Below are 12,186 nucleotides of genomic sequence, written 5' to 3' on the forward strand. Positions count from 1 at the left end.
TTTCACCCATTGTGTGCAAGTTCTAATTCAAAGTCAATCTCTTATTAGTATGAAGTAGCAGTAAGCAGCTCCTCAACACACTGACTTTAGCCAAAAGAGGAGATGAAGACCAACAAACACAGATGCAGCTTCTGTCAAACTGAGTTAAGCTTGTAGTGATGATAACAACACTTTAGCCTGAGGAGAAAGTGACAACTGATTGAAAGGAAGTATCATCTGTTTCCAGAATCTTTGAGTATTTTCTTCAGAATAACTCATTCTTTGTGTCTGCATTTCTTGACAGATAGATTGTGAAGGAAGAAGCTGGGATTCATCAGAGTTAATATAAAGCTGCATGTCTACAGAAGAAATTCCGATAGTGTGTGAAAACCGAATTTACTGACAAGTTCAGTGATATACTGTGTTTTTGGCTAATCATCTTTGTATGCTTGAAAACTGCTAATGAAATCTTGCGCATCCATGTGATTGTATTCAGAATCTTCTCTTCTTATCTGATTTTGGACAAGGTCAACGAAAGTGTGTGTTGTGCATATTTTTATTATTTAGCATCTGTATTACCATAGCACCTAGGAGCTCTAGCCATGGAGCAGGACCCTATAGTGCTATCGCTGTACAAATTCAGAATAAAAAGATAGTCCCTGTCCCAAAGAGCTTTCAGTCTAAGGGCTTGCCTGCGTGGCCAGTTGCATCTGAAGCTTTTAGATATGTCAGGTACTGTGCAGTATGCAAGTTGCACCAATAGTGTGCACATGGCACACCTGCTCTGTCATTTAGTGTTCATTGGGTGCAGACATGGTGGTGGCTTTTTGTGTGCTAAGGGTGTGGCATTCTTGGAGGGTATCCTTGGGTCCTTTGATTCACTGCTGAGAGTGTGCATCCTGGAATGAGATTTTTTTTTTTTGCTAATGGTGGGATGCAAAGCAGAAATGAGGCAGGTTCAAATTGTTAAAAAATTCCATGTTTCTTTGGTATCCACCCCCTATTGGCTTTCTGGGTAGGCTAGCACCATTTTCAAATAGCTGTTGGCCAACTTGGATCCAACAATACTCTGTGCCAGTCGCAAATACACAGAGGCTGCTTGGGCTGTATTTCAGCACTCAAAGCTGGACAAATTTGACTGAGGACTTTGCCCATTGCACCACTGAGCAGATTATAGGGTATCAGCAGCAGCTCCACCAGCACAAGAGGAGATTCAGCAGTGGAGGAAGCAGGATGAGGATGGTGAAGAAAAGGAGGACACCAAGTGGTTGATACTACAAGTGGAGGATCGGTTCTTGGAGCAGCTTCACACCGTGCAGCGCTGTTTCTGGGCTCAGGAAACAGCGTGGCTTGGTGGGAAAAGATCGTTCTGCAGACTTAGATTGACTAGCAGTGGTGAGAATTTTAGCATTTTTGAGATGTGCTGAACTGACCCTGGAGCTGCAGCAACAGCATACCAACATGCTGTGCTGCATATTCATGGAGAAGCGGGTCACTGTGGCCATCTGGAATGTGGCCATTCCCAAATGCTACTGATCCACAGCCAACCAATTCAGCCTGGAGAGATCGACTGTTGGAGCCATTATCATGCATGTGTGTCATGCCATAGAAAAGGTATTGTCGCTCTGGATTATAAATCTTAGTAATGCTTGGGAGATTATTGAGGGCTTTGCAATGCATAGTGTTCCCAAACTGTATTGGGGCAGTTGATGGGACCCATGTGCTTATAATTAGTCCCTTCCCCGCACCACTACCAGGGCGGAGAATTTATGATCAGAAAGGGTTATTTTTCCATGATGTTCCAAGGACTGGTTGACCACCATTGCAGGTTTACAGACATAAATGCAAGGAAGGGTCCAGGGTGCTAGGATCTTTTGGAACTCAGCTCAATATACTTTAATGGAGAAAGGATCACAATGAACATTAATGGTGTGGAGGTTGCTCCAGTTATCCTGGGAAACCTGGCTTATTTGCTTCCCAGGATAATGGAGCCATTTGCATACCACTTGGCCAGAAGAAAGGAACTTTTAACTACTCGCTCAGTAGTTGCAGAATGGTAGTGGAGCGTGTATTTGGCCATTGAAAGGAAGGTGGTGCTGTTTGTGAAACAGATTGGAAATAGCAGGAAAAAAGTGCCAACCATTATAGCAACATGGTGTATTCTGCACAATATCTGTGAGAACAAGGTGAAAGCCTTACTGACGGGTGGGATGATAAGGTGCAGAGACTTGCTCGATGGTTCGAGCAGCCAGCAAGACATCCCACAGAAAATTAAAACTGCTGGGACAATATTGTCACAGATGCCTGTTGTTCTTATTTTGAGCCTCAGGCCTGAAAATGTGCAGCTGTACATCCAGCCGTTACCCTTGGAATGGAGGGGGTTGGGATGGACTGTGAACAGTGAAGTCTTGTTTATGGGTGGTGGGAGTGGGATGCTGTAGTAATCCTTATTTTATCTTGTGTCTCTGCCTGTATGCTTTTGTGAAACCCTATGAATTATTTGAGTTTTAAGGATTTTCTATATTAATGACTCATTCTGAAAGAATTTTAAATGGTTTTTATTATTCAACAGCAATCAGGTATGGAACAAACAAATAGTTTTAACTGAACCGATAATAAAATAACAATTTTAGCATGAAACAATACATTTAAAAATTATCTATTAATTAGCAACTGTAAAGAAATCTTTACCCCTCGCCCTTTGTATCCTTAGTTTTGTTCTATCCTACGTTGGCTTCACTGCTGTTTTAATTAAAGTCACAAGTGAGTCTACACCCTGTGCTTGAGGGTTTGGCCGTTGCAGGTGCCAGGGCTCTGGGAGTGTGAAAAAGCACAGCCCATTATAGTTCATATTCCAGACAAGCCTTGAGAGCAGTTTTTTTATATGCCTGTGTGATTTTATCTCCCTGAAATTCTTCCCAGTCTTGGAGGAACCTCAGAAATAGTAAGAGGTGTGCACATGAGCAGGCTGCTGGGTGCCTTGGGATTATGTCTGTGCAGATGATGGTGTTTGCTTTGCCATTGTGCCTGGGAGGCTGGGGTAGGGTGGAAATTGTGTTCCCGGTCTGGCTTTGCAGTTTGTTGGGCCTTGGAGACACTTTTATGGTGTCAGAGAGGTTAAGGGGGCAAGCTGGATAGTAATCCCGTCTGCATCCCCTTTAGGCTGTCTTGAATCTCAATGACATCACATTGAGGCAGGTGAGTAGAAGGCAGAGAATGGTCTTATTCAAAAAAGCAAAGGGCAGACCAGTGAGCTATGCTGTGAAGTTATTCACCAAGATGGTGACCCGAGAAATGCTGCAGGAGTGGGTGCTGCAAATTATACTGGGGGGAAATCATCATGTGGCTATCCTGCAGACTGTCCAGACAAAAAATGAGCAATATCTTAGTCTGAGATTCTGCTTTATATCCCCTGAAAACCTGGAGAAAGTGCAGAGAAAAATAGATAGGGTTCTGCAATGATTGTCAGTTCTTTTCCTGTAAAAACGCATGCTACGGGGCATTTATACCTCAGAAGGGAGCTGTATTCTTTGTACCTTTACAGGCACACAATGCCCATATCTACCTCATGTAAACTGAGAACACTAACCAAACTTTTTTCCTGTAACCACTGTCTCAATAAACTGTTCAGTTTTGCACAAATGAATGTTTTCATTATTCAAACCTGCTATGGGAGAGTAGTGAGGTAGAGGCTGCCACTACACCATGCTGCTGGCTACCATTTTGAGTTGGTGAACAAAGGCTTGGGGTGGGGGGGGGAGAAGAGGGTGTTCAACTGGCAGGAGAGATAAGGGAGGGGAAAGGAAAATAGGTGGATGGGCATTTGCCCTCTATGGCATGGGCATGAAAACAGCTGATGGTCAGGGCCTTAGCCAATTACCCGGGTGAAGCAGCTGTCATCTTGGAAATGCATATGTATGAGTGGGTGGGGAGAAGGGGCATAAGCATGAGCTGAAGGAGGGAGGAGCTGGAGACTCAGAAAGGCTCCTAGCTCACATCCACCTGAAGTTGCTGTGGCCATGAGGCACCAGTCACTAAAGCTAACATGGCTGCACAGCACAATAACGGTACATCGTAAAGGTAGGAACTTACATGCTGAAGTTCTTTCCAGAGGATCTGCTTCTTGAGTCCCAGCCTGGGTTTCTGACTGGGACTTGGGCTCTGAGATGCTGTAGGGCAGGAATCAGGTTGGCTTTCTACCTGTCTGGAGTCAAAGTCCGGAGTCCCTAAGAGAGCCTTGTTCTCAGGGTCAGCTCCTCATTGGTCTCCTCATGTTCATCGTTCAATGAGCCTTGCTGGTTGTCCTTGGGGGGGGATGGGGAGAAGGGGAAGAGAGCAGGTAACAGGTTCAAACTTTCGAGTTGGGTGGGTGCATAGGTGTGCAAAATCCTATCCATTTCCTCAAAAAATGGACAGGTTACATGTCCCCTGCTGGACTGTTTCCTGTCATCCCTGGTTTTAAGGTCAGTGGTCCTGAGCTGCGTGATCTTTCTCCGGTACTGTTCAGCATCTTGGACATCTGCTTTGCAGTGTCCACAAACAGATCTTTATTCCGGTGGTTGGCCACAATAGCTTCCTGCACTGAAGCTTCATTCCAGAGGGTGGTGAGATCCAAGCAGCTGCATGAGTCATGTGAGGCGTCTGTACTAGTATTGCAGTTTTGCTGGTCTGCTGGAATCCAGGAGCAAGTGGGCAAAATCTGGCCCCATGTCAGCTTTTAAACAGGGGAGGGGACATCCTAGCAACTTGACACTAGAGCCGGGGAGGGGGCACATAAGTCAGTTTCAGACAGGTCAGTAGCAGTCGCCTGCAAAGCAGTGTGGGAAAGCAGTTGGAGGTATCCCAAAGTGGTATGCCGCAGCATTGTGTGCACAGACAAGAGACTGAACTAATGTAATTTGCAGCAAACATAGCCCACTTTGCAAGAGAACTCCAGAGTTTGTGATAAATGCGGAGTTAGTGTGCTGTGCTGGATTGTGTTGTATACGCAAGCATTTTCAAAGCAGAATGACTCAACCCAGTTTAAACCTCTCAGGTAAACAAGCCCCTAAGTGTGTGTGGGGAGTGCGGTTGCGGTAGCTATGTATATACACAGACACATACCGAAAAAGGGGAGTGGGAAAATATTTAACAGGTCTGAATCATTCTGCATTCTTTTAAAGGGGAGGCATAGACCCCAGTTCTTACAGAGAGGTCTCTATTGCACTGATCTAATAAAGCGCTAGAAAGGTTAATGCATTGTAGACGGTTTTATACTCTTGTCTTATTTTATTTACTACAGCACTACTTGGAGTTCTTTCATGATTAACATGCTAATTATGCTCCTGTTCTTTTCTGCTTTTTTTTGTCTACTGTAGAAATGAAGATATTTTTGGCACATTGTGCATATTGCATACCATATATATGATTAGGAGATTTATAATGCAAGAATTGAAGCTTTCCTTAGTTCCAGTTGTACTTCTTGTCATGAACAGAATGCTATCATGTAATACTATATATGCTAGCTGTTACTAAGATTACACTCAAGATTATTCCTTGGAGGATTATGTCCTTCTGAACATGAACGTGTATATGATACTGTAGTTGCAAAACTGTATAATTAGATTTTATTCCTAGAGGCATAATTGTGAAATTGATCCATAAGTGAATTAATAGACTTTTATTTTAAAAGGATTTTTCAGTGACTGTTAAATTTCCAATTCATACAAATGTCATCAAGGTTTTATAAATCAATAATATCCAAGTGACCAAATTCTGAAAGTGGGCTATTATTTTGCTATAGGCTTTATTCAGAAAAACAGTGCAAGCTTTCTCAATAATATCTTGAGATTCACTAATTTCCCTTTCTCAGGTGAATTAATAGCAGCCTTTCTGTTACCACCAAATGGAAAAGAATGGGTGAGGAAAGGGTGGCTTTTATTTTAAAGAACATGTAATGGATATTTGGGGAAATCAGCTGGTTTTACACCAGTGTAACTCTATTTATTTAACTGGAGATGTTCCCACTTTTTGCCAGGGCAAGTGAGATCAGAATCAGGCTCAGACTCTCCCTCCCCCTCTCCCAATTAAGCTGTGCCTCAGAATTGTCAGTCTGTTGTTTTGAGTGGGTCTGTGTGACTCAGACTCCTTAATTTCTAGATCAGCAATTTGAAGCTAGCCTAGGTCAGCAGCTAGGGAAAGTTGTTTCTAGTTGACAGCTGTTCAGGGACCTATGTGCACTGAGTTGGTGATTTCAGTCCAGTTCCTTTCAGACAGGTAGCCTAATCACAACTAAAATTGGCATTCGTGTTGGCAGTTTCAGCAAAGAGGCCAAGAGTGGAATGGGCTTAGAGACAAACTAGCTTCTCACCCCTATGTGTTGCCCATCCAGGTCAGAATTAAAGCACATGGCCTGAGGCAATATGAGTTTGGAAGCTTACACTGCCACTGCCTGTCCTTTCCCTGATCTGGGGATACATGACTTCACTCTCCAGGACTGTTAATTTGGCCTCTTTTGTGAGCACTAAAGTCACTTAAAAATCATCCTAAATGGAGAGGGGGAGGGGGAAAGTAGAAAATAATCAAATTTGTTGTTTCATTTCTAATCCTCTAAATACTCACTACCTAACCCAGTCCACCCACTTGGTTAATGGAAGAATAACTTGGAATGTTTGTTTAGACAGGATGTCAATGCATAAAACAGCTCCAATATAAATCACTCTGGGAAAACCAGGTAAAGAAAACAACAAGCAATTTGTGGACAAATTTAACAGTTAATTTTCAGTGGCATTTCTCATTTTCTGGTTTATTTTGCTTTTAAACGTCTTTATTTATTTCTTCTTTCCTTCACTTTTATTGTTTTTGAATATTGCAACAAGTAAACGTATTCAATCAGATGCCATTTTGCGTGTATAACAATAAGAGCTTTGCTTGACAGAAACCTGCAAGAAAATCCATTCTTCTCTCATAGGGACATTGCAAAAACGGAATATTTGACTTCAATCTCTTATACTCCTCTCAGAGGCATGTCTTCAGGATAAGGACAGTGTGTATTGAAGAGGGTAGGGAGACACATAACAAATAGCAGCAACAAGTAGTGGCCACAAGGAGACAGTCAGCAGCAAGGTAACAAAAACTACCTTGATGCTATGGTGGACATATCAGAAATGTCTATTAAATGGATAATGGAAATACAGGATACAGAATGATAGCATGAAGAAACATGTTACAATAGGGGTATCTCAATGAACGCCTCTAGGGTGCCACTCAGAAAGCCTTTGACCCTTGTCAGACTGCTGCTTTTTACCTTGTGTGACTGAGCATTGCCTAGATAGGCCCAGCATTCCCTGCCTGGTCTGCAGAAGTTTGGAAACACAACCAGCAGGGGAAAAGAGCTGGAGAGCAAATACACTTGGAGCTTGTTAAACTGAATAGTCCAAATGACATGTATAAAAGGGCATGTAATAAAGGAGGGTCACATTGGTTGGAGAAAGCCTAAAATCATCCTTAGAGCAGACTGTACAGCCCTGCTTACACCCTAGATAGGACAGAACCTTCATTTGGATCTGGTTCTTTCACCAGAAAGGCAAAAAGTTTGATTTTTACCTGTTTACACCCTGGAAAGAGAAGGAGGGGTCTTTGCTAGTTCTGTGAGCTCCTCCTGCTGCTGGTGAGGGAGGGCTACACCCTGTGCCAAGCACTTATAACAATAAAAGAGAAAGCTAAGTAGGTACTCTATCTATCCCCTTGTAATAATCAGCCATTACTCTCATGTAAAGTAAATAATTAAATAACCACATGTATGAATCATCAGAAATCGGACATGAAAATAACTAGTTGAGGGAAAGTCGCATGTTCTGAGGATAAAACATCTTTGGTTGCAAATGAACTGACACCTTCCTTCAAGTTTCCTACCTGAACAAGGCTGCTGTTCATATACAATCTTTTCCCTCTCCCTAATTGTCTCTTTCCCTTTCCTCCTCCACCTGTTCCTTGTCCTCCACCCTCCTATTGTTTCTCTTCCTGTCCCTGTTTATACCTCTTTCCTTTACCCTCCATTTCTCTCCCTCTCTTGCTCACAATCTGTTGCTTTACCTACCCTCCTCTTTAATCTTCCTTTCTCCTCCCTCCACTCCCCCAACTTATCCCCTTCGAAGTCCCTTCTGAATGCACATTAACATGTGTCATGAGTATTAACCAGCAATTCCAAAAGAAGGGGAAGAGGAGAGGGAAAAGAAGCAGCTCAGTGTTACTGTCAGTTTTTAACTAATTCCTGCAGACAACCCTGAATTCCATGGTGTTTGTTACAGCTGTGAAATCCCGATAAGCTAAGGCCCCGGCTATATTCTCTAGCCTTTCATCTGTGGGTGTAGTATACATGGATAGAATGTTGAACAGTCACACCACTTTGGCAAATCCTAAATTCCTCACAGTTTCCTTGAAAAGACAATTTGAGAGGCCAAGATAGACCTTAAGAAAAAAGCCACACCTCTCCCCAAGAAAGCAAACTTCTCAGCTCAATTAACCCACATTAAACCAAAATCAATGGGCTCACCTGTTTACACAGGCTTTTAATAAATTACCATCACAATGAGGCCTGGTTTGTATATAATTTTACTGAGTTACCTACTTGGGTGATTTATATTTGTTGATTTTAAATTGACTGCAGTGTGTCCAGATGTCATGGCAATTGGCACTCTATAAGCAGCTAACGAACTAATTAAAATAAATTGTTAATTTCTTAGGGTTGGACCCCATTAACTATCTATAACAAATAACACATCCATCCACAAGGCGATAAGATCCCATTCACTGAGGAAGTCTTTTTTTTATAGTCCGTTATGGGAGTTGGAAGATCGATTTTAAAAGAAACGTCCTTCAAGCCATTGACTCTTCTTCCTCAAAGAACCTTAAAACCTAAGTGTGATAAAACATATATTTGTATTGCACACTGATGTTAACTACAAACACTGCTAAGGCATTGGAAGGGTCTTCATCAAACTGACCAAAGCAAAGGGCTAGATGCTCCTGTTGGTGGTACACTGTAGAGAAGGGGCACAAGATCAGCAAGGCAGAGGTAACTTGTCAAGAGGAAAAGCAGCTTATCTCCGCTACTGTAGTTCCTCCAAGATTGCAATGCAGGCACTCAGCTCAGTGCAGTAGAAGAGGCATGACAAAGGGGAGGAGGAAGAATCAGAAACAGCCACTCTACACAGTGTTTACATCCTTAGTTAAAATGAGCCCTGCTAACTACAGTAAATCCTTAAAAGCCTCTTTAATTTTAAATTGTGATGAGGTGTGTGAGGCAACCCTTCTTTGAGCATGTGTGCACACACGTGTGTCTGCTTGTGCATGGTTGTTTCACTGCATGATGATATTTGAGATACTAATTTTGGTCTCAATCCAACCAATTGCTCTGCATGGACAGAGCCCTGAACCTGTATACAGCCCCGTTGAAGTCAGGGGAATGCTGAAAGGTGCAGATATCTGCCTTCATGAACAGCTTGCAGGATAGGGGCTGGAGTGATCACCTTTGATCCAGGTAATGGCAGTAGACTCATTGATTTGTTAATACATAAACCTTCATTTCTTTCACTGATTTAAAACTTTTGACCAGTTACTACCATAAATTGTCTTTTCAACTTTAAGCCTAGCTTTTGTTCCCATGCATTTAGATGCTTTTTTAAGGTCATAAGCTGACAGTCCTGTTTGCAGTGCTATGTTGTGATACATTTGAAGAGTATTCGGAGTTCCCCTTTTTCTGCTTGCTACATGTGCTTTTGTAACACTGACAGACTCTGGTTGTCAGCAGGCAGGATCAAACCTGCGGTCTCTGGAGCTTAGTGCATGAGCCTCTACAGCATGAGCTAAAAGCCAACTGTCTCTTAGCTAAGGCTGTACAGCAGACTCGTTTAACTCTCTCTCTCGCTCTCTTTCAGTGGTCTCAGTGCCACTAGATGGGACAGAACACCACACGCAGGAGGTGTGTGGGTTACACTTTACCTTGGAATTAAATTGCCAACTTTAAAAAAGCTCCAACTAGTTCAGAAGAGAGTAGCTCACTAAGGGCTGGTCTACACTGGGGGGGGGAGAGGGGAGATCCATCTAAGATACGCAACTTCAGCTACGTGAATAGCGTAGCTGAAGTCGAAGTATCTTAGATCGATTTACCTTGGGTCCTCACGGCGTGGGATTGACGGCCGCGGCTCCCCGTCGACTCCGCTACTGCCGCTCGCTCCGGTGGAGTTCCAGAGTCGACTGGGAGCACGTTCGGGGAACGATATATCGCGTCTTAACGAGACGCGATATATCGATTCCCGATAAATTGATCGCTACCCGCTGATATGGCGGGTAGTCTGGATGTACCCTTACTCAGCAACAGGGGCCACTGAGATCACATCATCCTGGTGCTGCTCTGCTCTTTTCCCTAGATCTCCTCTGACTACCACGTCATAGTCAAGGTTTTTATCATCAGGGCTGGGCAAGCAGGGGAGTTGTCCTGAGCACCAACTTTCAGGGGACACCACATTGTTATGCCATCAAAAATGTTTTCCACCTGGACAGCAAAATGACTAGGGCCAGCCTCCTGTTTATCATCTTCTTTAAAGCTCTCCATGGGACTTACCCAAGTTACTGCTCCATCCTGTGTGATCATTATTGTTTATTTGTGTTACACTAAGCATATAGAGGCTCCGTCTGAGATTTAGGCCTCCTTTTGTACTAGGCACTGTTTACAGACATAATGAGACAGTCTCTGTCCTGGAGAGCTCACAATCTAACAATGAGTGGGAGAAAGGAAGAATTATAACCCTATTTTGCAGGTGGCAAACTGAGGTACAGAGACATTAAGTGACTTGCCATGTCGCACAAGAAGTCTGTGGTAGAACGGGGATTGAGCCTAGGTTTCTTGAGTCCTCATCCAGATCTTAAGCACAAGGCTATCCTTCTGCTCACAAGCACCACTGATAGCTATTTTCTGCTGGAACAATGGAACTTGCATCCTCAAGGGAAAAACCTATGTATGCAGAAGACAGGACTATTTTAGCAACTGGTCTGCAAAGGTGGCTTCCATGAACCTCAGGGCTTTCAGAACAAAATGTAAGATCTATTTATTTTATAGAGCCTTGCCACAGTAATCCCACCAGAATCACATATTTAAAACAACAACAAAAACAAAGTCCCTATAGAATGGAAGAAGGAGACAGAAAAAGATAGAGATCTTCTTGTATTCACAAACATAAATTTGTAAGGTATTCAGATACAATAAGAATTGGCATGATGTAAGATGACAGATAGATGTTCTGCCATTATAATTTAATTTGTTTCAATACACTTTCTATTGCCAGTGTTATCTCTTATCTAGGAAATGTTGTACTAAATTACTATTCAAGATTCCTTTTGCATGTCTTACAATTCTTTCTCTTCCTGGTGATATCTGGGAGCATCTTTCAAAGTTCTTCTAAAACAGGTTAACACCGTATTCTTTGCATCTTTTATTGTGAGTTTTTATGCATTTCCGGTGGCAATAGGCCTACACATGATAGGCAAAAGAGATTAGATTAAATGTGACTATCAAACACTTTTCTGTAGGTGGGCCTGATCCTACCCTGCCCTGCTCTTTATTTAAATGGGAGCAGTATTAAGCTTAATATAGAAAATATAGAAAATATTTTTCATTCCATAATACAAGGGATGGCAAATCAAATTAGAGGCAACACATTTAAAAAGGATCAAAGGAAGTAATCTTATATGCAACATGTAACTCCATTGTGAAACTAAATGGACTTGTGATATAAAGAACAAAAGAGAGAGGTCAATGTTGACCTTGTCCTTTTCAGCTAGGAAAAGAAAGGGAACTGCAAAATTGTACAGTAATTTATAAGATTTAGGAATGTATTGAAGGTTTATTATATTTTCACTGAGGTAAGACAAAATGATCCTCTGAAATTTGAGCTGGAATAGAGAAAATGATAAAAACAATTGATTCTTCGTAAGTAGATAAATGAGTGTGTTCATATTTTGTGTGTTCATTACTTACAACATTTACACATTTATGAATAAGTATGGCAGATCTGTTCACATGCATTGATTAGCTGCATGTTCTTTCAGTAACTCTTCCTGTCATACTTGCCTGTACTGTACTTTTGGTCTGTCACCTAAATGATTACATAACTGTTAATACCTTCCCTTTTGGGGAATGAATTTAGTGTTTGTGACAGGTGCCAGACT

This window comes from Terrapene carolina, unplaced genomic scaffold (genome assembly GCF_002925995.2).
Source record: "Terrapene carolina triunguis isolate 2854851 unplaced genomic scaffold, T_m_triunguis-2.0 Scaffold69, whole genome shotgun sequence".
Classification (NCBI taxonomy): domain Eukaryota; kingdom Metazoa; phylum Chordata; order Testudines; family Emydidae; genus Terrapene; species Terrapene triunguis.